This window comes from Lygodium microphyllum, chromosome 21, assembly GCF_053477565.2.
Source record: "Lygodium microphyllum isolate KBCC chromosome 21, Lygodium_microphyllum_v1.1.10, whole genome shotgun sequence".
Classification (NCBI taxonomy): Eukaryota; Viridiplantae; Streptophyta; class Polypodiopsida; order Schizaeales; family Lygodiaceae; genus Lygodium; species Lygodium microphyllum.
Window position 1 is genome coordinate 38113586 of NC_141155.1, and position 7916 is coordinate 38121501.

Genomic DNA, 7916 nt, shown 5'->3' on the forward strand with positions numbered 1-7916 from the left:
CTTAAATTGAGCATAGGATATTTTCTTCAAATGTTATGACTATGAGTAGAATTGATTGAAACAAATTTTATTACTATAGTTGATAAATTTCATAGATGGCATTAATTTTAATACGCGATCTTAGGACAAAAAAACCACATTTCTAAGATGCTTTTTGTTGAGATTGATTTATTATTAGACTAAGAGATCCTCAATGATGCTCATAAATGGATTACTTATACTCAAAGCCCTCTAGTGCAGTTGTATAAGTAATCCTAGTAGAGCCCCTCTAAGATACTCAAAGTACATAACCTAGAGACTGTAGCTAGGTATGTAAGGTATAATGGTTGTACAAGAAGACACCTCAATAATTGACTTATCACCATTAAATCCCAAAGAAGAATCGTGTTCCATCCCCTTCAACTCTATATTCACCTCGTGAAGAACTTCATTAATCATAGCATCCTTGTCACCAATCTTTTTGTTACAATGATGAAGTAACATATTCATCACTTTTCCTTTTAGCATCTAAGCCGTTATCCAATCTTTTTGTCAAGTCCAAACATTTAGTCTTTGACTCATGAACCTTATGAACCAATGTTTTTTTTTTTTACAATAACGAATAATTATCTACCGAGACAAACAAATCCTTGAGCATGGTATATGGCCGAGATATAACATCAATAAATCTCTCAACTACTATGTACAATGCATTCTTTACATTAATCAGTAAAGCATTTCTTATATCATGAAGTTTAGATTTCAACACCATGGATGCATCAATATCAACCTCAATGTTTTACAAAATTTGCTTCTCAAGCTCTTGTAGAGGCTAAAACCTCTCAAGCAAGAGCTTATGGTCAACTTGCAACTTGACATACATCTCCATAAAGCTATCCATTTGAGCCTCGTTTGCTGTAATGTAGATAAGATGGAAAACGAAGAAGGTCTTATTGTTCAAGATCGTGAGGTGTATCTTAATCAGCGTGTCCCATGTCCTTGCTCTCAATGTAAGTTGGCAATTAGACGAAAACGCCGATTGTCTATAGAACACATACGACGATTTGGCGAGTTTCAATCTGAGATCATTGATCAGGCGATTGCAGATTTTTAGCAAACGGTAATTTGAAGTTAAAATTAATCATGCATTGTACTCGCAAGCTAATTGAAAACCATACACAATAAGATTGGGTCTTGTTGGCAAATTTTCTATCCAGGGGGGGTGATGTCTCGTCCCAAGGGGGAGTGCACCCTTTGCGGCCAATTAGAAGAGTTCATGGACGTGCGATGAATGGAGTGCAAGAGCCAATCCACCACTCGCAAGGCCAATCTATACCGTCAATGCCAGAGGAGACAGACAACCTTCCAGACCTACCTATAATCTTGGAGCCTAAGATGGAGGCAATGATCGATGCATTGATTCCCATGGATGTCGAGACATCTGATCCACTTAGAGACGAAGCATCCATACCATTATATGATGGGTGCCGAGTATCTCGATTGAAGACATTGCTTGCACTCTTAAGTGTGCAAGCAAAATACGGGTGGAGCGATACGAGTGTGACCGAGTTATTCAGGTACCTTGCACATAGGCTTCATTGATTTTTTTTTTGACACTATTATTACAAACATTTGTGCTTTTTCAAGGTGTTTTATCATTTTTTTCAGGTTATTGAAATATCATATATTACCACTTGCAAATACCATGCCTGAGTCTCTTGATGATCCACGACATGTTTTACGGAAGCTTGGCATGGACTACAATAACATCCATGCATGTATCAACGATTGCATACTGTTTCGAGATGAATACGAGACTATGGAGACATGTCCAAAGTGTGGTGCTCACAGGTATCGACAGGACTTGCAAGGGCAAACCATCCCTCAAAAAGTTCTCAGACACTTTCCGCTCATCCCTCGAATAAACCACATGTTTCGTACGTCCGGCATGGCAAGCTTGACAATGTGGCATGTGCAAAATAGGTCCACGGATGGAGTTCAACGAATATCAGCGGATTCGCGCGCATGGAGCCACATTGACTCTACCTTCCCAGGCTTTGCGCGAGAGCCAAGGAATCTTTGGCTCGGTCTCGCAATGGATGGTGTGAACCCATTCGGTCTGTGCTCAACTTCTTACAGTGTGTGGCCTATAGTGCTTGTCAACTACAACATCCCTCCATGGCTTTCTACGAAGAAAGGACATCTCATCCTTAGCTTGCTCGTCCCAGGCCGCTACAAAGTAAAAAATATGGACGTGTATCTTCGTCCATTAGTCGATGAGCTTAAGATTTTGTGGGAGGAGGGGATCATTGTGCAAGATATGAGTAGGCACGATGGTCGGTGGTCAGCCAACATTCGAGCCATTCTCATGTGGACGATGCATGACTTTTCGGGATTGGAAGAGTGCTCAGGTGAGCAGACCTCCATTCTCGCTGGTAATATCTATATTTTATCTCATTCAATCAAGTATTCACTAGGTCATGGCTCGCCTTACAGGTCTAGTTATCTCACGTTATCATGCATGTCCATTGTGTGGGCCACAGTTAGACTCCCGAAGGTCACGAACCATGAAGAAGATGGTATATCAAGGACACGCCGCTTTCTTGCCGGAGGATCATGAACTCAGGGAAGGTTTCCTTGGACGACCTCCAACACTATGAATGCCGCAAGCTGGTACGAGCTGAAAATGGTAAACCCGGAATCACATCCAAATGAAATGCGACGGTTCTCAGTTTTCTACGAGTTGCCATATTGGACCCATTTTTTTACAGGTCAACCACTTGTTGGATCCCATTCATATTTTCAAGAATGTGGGCAGCTTGCTATGGGACCACATCACAGGAAAGAGAGACACTATAGGGGCACGAATGGATTTAAAGAAGGTAGGTAAGATGGAGGCGCTTTGGTCGTAGTCGAGTGCTGATGGTCACGTGCAGCCTCCTCGCGCTCCTTGGGTTTTGTCCACTAAAGAAGAGCGCATTGTGAAGCAAGTAATCAAGTCTATTCGCACTCCAACGGGTATGATGCGTTCTCTCAGGTCCGCATTTTCTAAAGATGACCAATTGTCAGGGCTAAGATCCCATGATTGGCATAAGATATGTCAGGTTTGTGCTACGAATGGATTGTAATTAGCGTGGGAATTTTGCAATTTGAAAAGTGGCCATTATTCATAATGCTTTCTCATTTGTGGCAGTTTGTCCTACCGATCGCGATCGCAGGATGCCTTACTCCAGAAATTCGTGGGGCCATTTACAAGTTGTCGACTTTGGTGCAATGGATCTCACAGAAAGAGATTAAGACGTCCTCTATTGAATCCGCGAGGCAGGGAGCAGTGGAGATGGTTTGTCTCTTTGAGAAATACCTGCCCACTAGCATGCTCACGATACAAGTCCACCTTCTTGTGCATCTTGTGGACGAAGTGGAGATTGCTGGACCTGTCCATACGGGATGGATGTTCTTCCTGGACCGCTTCATGAAAACCCTGAAAGGCTTTGTGTGACAACGAGCTCGGCCAGAAGGTAGCATGGTCGAAGGTTGGTTGGTGTCAGAGGCGTTAGTGCATATCTCACAATGGCTACCAACGGTGGAACCAAACAATGAAATGCTATGGATGCTGAAGGACGATGATAGACTGACTGGAGATGTGGTGGTTGGAAATGGGGTAGAAAAAAGAATGGATGCCTCAATGGAAGAGAAGGTGAATCGCTTTTGTACGTTGCACCATGCCTCCATGGAGACGTGGCTCGCGAAATACCAGATTGCAAGGCAAGATCGAGAGGAAGCACGAGCTGAATTCCAACGTAGTACGTATCATCGACCGATTCGATATCCCGAAGGCATGGAGGAGATGCCGCGGTTTATGTCAACACGATGGTTGCATGGAGCCTTGACCGCAGCATCCAACGAAGGGACAGAGATCTCAATGGAGGAGTGGGAATTCTTGAGGGGATGTAGTCCAAAGGTGATGAGGGGTTTAGAATATGTCGTATCTAAATTTTATATGCGATATCTAATTTGAGTGTTTCAATGTACAGTACAAAATATATAGTGCAGCGTGGTCGTGCGGACGGCATTTTCATGTGGAGCGTATTGACAAAATGCGCTCCACAATGGACTGTGGTATCATGGCAAGGTTCGAGCAAGAGAGCCGACAACGAGCAACGGATCCGAACACGGTTGTGGATGAGATGGAGTATTTTGGGAACTTGCAAAGTATTATTACAGTGGATTACCGTAGCTTCTCCATGATATTATTCAATGTGCAGTGGTTCAAAGTGGTACTTGGAGGAGCTGGAGCAACAGTTTGACGAGGTCCATCGAGATTTCTTGAAATAGATTCCGAAAAAAAAATGGATGGATTTGCGCGACACCTTTGTGTTGCCGGCCCATTGTGAATAGGTGCATGGAGTCATTTGCTTGCTAATTGTAATACGACATGGTTTATGTCACAATGGTTTGAACTCGCTTTGTACGGGTTTATAAACAGGTAATATTCTATCCAAACCCCCGACAACCTCGATGGTGGTATGTTATACCTTCAACTCCCCGAAGTGTGAGAGTATATGATCAAAGCGATGTTCCGAGCATAGATGAAGATAATATGCAAATAGAGGGGTCGATATTACAAGGGGTGGAGGCCGTCGAAAGCTTGGAGCCCGCATCGGCTAACAATAATGGAAATACAGGAGTCCAAGAATTTTTTGAGAACGAGGAGGACTCATTATTTTGTGGTGACATGTCTATCAACCTTCCAGTGTATGCGGAGTTGTGTCAGGAGATTAACTGGGCACTATAGGATACTTCATACTTGGAGCATCCACTTACTCAATTTGTTGTTTAGATCTCTTATAAAGATACATAATATATGCATTTTAAGAGGGATTTTTTAAAAATGATTTATATTACTGTGCTTTGTATAATTTAAATTGATTATTCCAACACCATTTTTTATCTGTGCAGGTGACATTTTTAGGATGAGTCGAGGGATGAGCGATGAGGAGTTGCAAGACATCTTTGCACGCATGTCTCCAGAACAGCGCAAGATTCAGAGAGATGGCAAACGAGGAGCTGTCTTGTTCTTCGTCAGGGCGCTCTGCTAGATCTGCTTCAGCGCGATCAGATGCTTCAACTTCGAGCAGACGATCTCGACGCTCACGACTTGGGCCAGAGGGAGGGACTGCATTTGGATCAGGGGGATGCTGCTGTGGAGCCACGGATGTGATGTCTCTGTCTCGTCATTTAGCTGGAGCTGTGTCACCTCCAGGATTTGTCACACCTATGGGGACGTCTATTCCAGTTACTCCGGCTTTTGCGCAGCCGTCAGTAGGTGGCACCCCTTTTCGTGCCACCCGTTTGGGTGCCACTTCGAGAGAGGTTACCCCCCTTGGCACACCGGATGTAGAGGGGTCTCCTGGATATGCCCAAGAGCCTGGACGGAGATGGGAGAGGACCCATCTTAGGCAGACTCCTAGGGATTATGGATATCTGGTCCGATAGTAGGTCAGGAACCATCATCATGAATGATGAGGGGAGGAGGGTGATGGCTCGCATGAGAGAGTTTTGCCAACAAGTTTTTCGGCACAACGTCCTGGATCATTGGAAGAACATACCAGAGGGGAGGAAGGACTACATAGTAGCATCCTTGCACGAGGAGTTTTCGGTGCCAGCCGCAATAGATAGATTCTCTAAAGGCTGGACGATCCGACGCACGCAAGGCAATCAAGCATGGGGCTGCAAAGCCCGAGTGGTTAGATGCAGATGACTGGCACCGACTGAGGGAGGAGGCTACAGATTCTCGAGGTCGTTGGAGTCAGCAGCACGAGGCGGCGAGGGCACAACTTGAGGCCGGAGTGGTCCATCATCTTGGGAGTGGCGGCCATAGGACATATTTGGAGGACTTTGTAAGTTTCTCTTTTGTTTTGCTTGTTTGGTTTTTTGAAATATTCTTTGTACTGACAATCATGTTTCTAACAATTAGCATTTTGTGTTCTTTGTAGCACTCCATTACAAATCGCAATCCGCAAGGCCTTGAGACTCGATATGCAGCGAGGCACGGTCTCAATGCATTGATCGACCGATTGTATAGACGCGGCGACCCTGTAAGTCACTCATCTTTCTTGTTCGTAGTTACCATGAGATATTTGAATGCATTATTGTATGGTGGATTGATGTGTTGTTTCTTTTTCTGCAGAATCCGTTCGATGCTCCTTTGTGGCGGGATGAGCTTTCGGAGAACGAGGATTCCTAGCTCGCCCTTGGATCCTTGGAGCTCACACACCTTTATTTTTTAGTCGCCTGATCTATGTAGACATTTTCTATGTATTAGTGATATCCTGTCATGATTGTACCAATCGCTTTTTATGTGATCATGTATTTATTTCATGTATCAGTTTTATGATTTCAGTATACATTCTTTTTGTTTGCAAGCGCTTTGTACACAGTAGTGCAGAAACTATTTTGAATGGCTCTCATACAGCACACAGTGCTATATGTGGCAGGGCAGCTTACTGCCCTGCCACAAAATTTTTTTTATCCCTGTTATGGTCGCTATTAGCGTCGCAAGTTTACTGCTCGCGTCGCTATTGCCATCGCTATGCGCATCACAAATTTACTGGTTGCGTCGCTATTGGCGTCGCTATATGTGTCGCTATTAGCGTCGCAAATGTGACGCTAATAGCGACGCATATAGCGATGCCAATAGTGACGCCAATAGCGACGTTTCTATGGCGTTGTCAATAATAACGCTTTTTGCGACGACCGGGGCAAATTTTGTTGTTTGTATTTTCATCGCTTTAAACGTCGGTATCAGGTCTATATCTTGTAGTGATTATGAAAATTTTTGGGATTAGATCAAAGAATCTCAATTAGAAATATCTTGGAAATTTGGTTTTTTCAATGGATATTGTCTTATCTTTCTAATTTTTGGTTCCTCTATTTGTTATATTGTTCCTAAAATTATCATATGGCGATAAGGTTACCTAAAGTAGCATTATTGCACTCTTGATCTTCAAGAGTAATCTTCCTAGCTTATTTTCTTAAAATGCTATATTAGAGAATTTTGGAATCTCCCAAGTTCCACTCTCAAATTAGGAATAAATATTTGAGAATGTGGCTAAATCTGAATCCCTTTTTTGAAGATGGAGCTTGGTAATATTATATATATAGTATCTAGAAAAAGTTTCACCTTCAAGGAAGGGGGTAACAATTTGACCATGTGACTACATCCTATAAATTTCCAAAGTATATGAAAATTTGCAAACTCCCTAATATAGTGTTTTAAGCCCTTCCTCTTTTTTCTTCTTGATTGAAAACTCTCCATCATTGAAGGTTCTAGGATGATCCCACATGTTTGGTTTGATTTTTGGTTATAATCTTTAAGAAGAAGATTCAAAATCCTTGTCAAGGACCTCACTTCTTAAGGAACTTGGGATGATTGAGGGAAATCATTGCCTTACTAGTGGATTATTTTATTTCTAGGGAGAGCACAAAAACATCTATGTGGCACCACACTTATGACATGGTTGGTCTATTTAGCATCTTTGGCTTTGTCCTATTCTAGAAATTAAGATGAGATATACCTTGATTTATCCAAATATCATCAAGAAATTTCCTCTCTTTCTTAAAATATGATGTGATGGATTTTTGACATAGATTTTGAAAGTGGGATATGCTCTATCTTGTGAAAGAGCTCATGCTTTTTCTATGGAAGGGTAAGTGATAGACATTTTAGTTAGTGCACTTCTCTAATATGCTCACCGTCATGATAATAGGAGTTAGCCAAGTGTCATCTCGGGACTTAATGATGATGTGGCTTTGCATAATGATTAATAGTCACTTAAGTGACTTGTTTTGTGATGTATGTGGTGGAGAATGAAGTAGAGATCAATAAGAGCATTTGGTGGAGATTTAGGGTTGCCAACATGACTAATTAGGTGGTT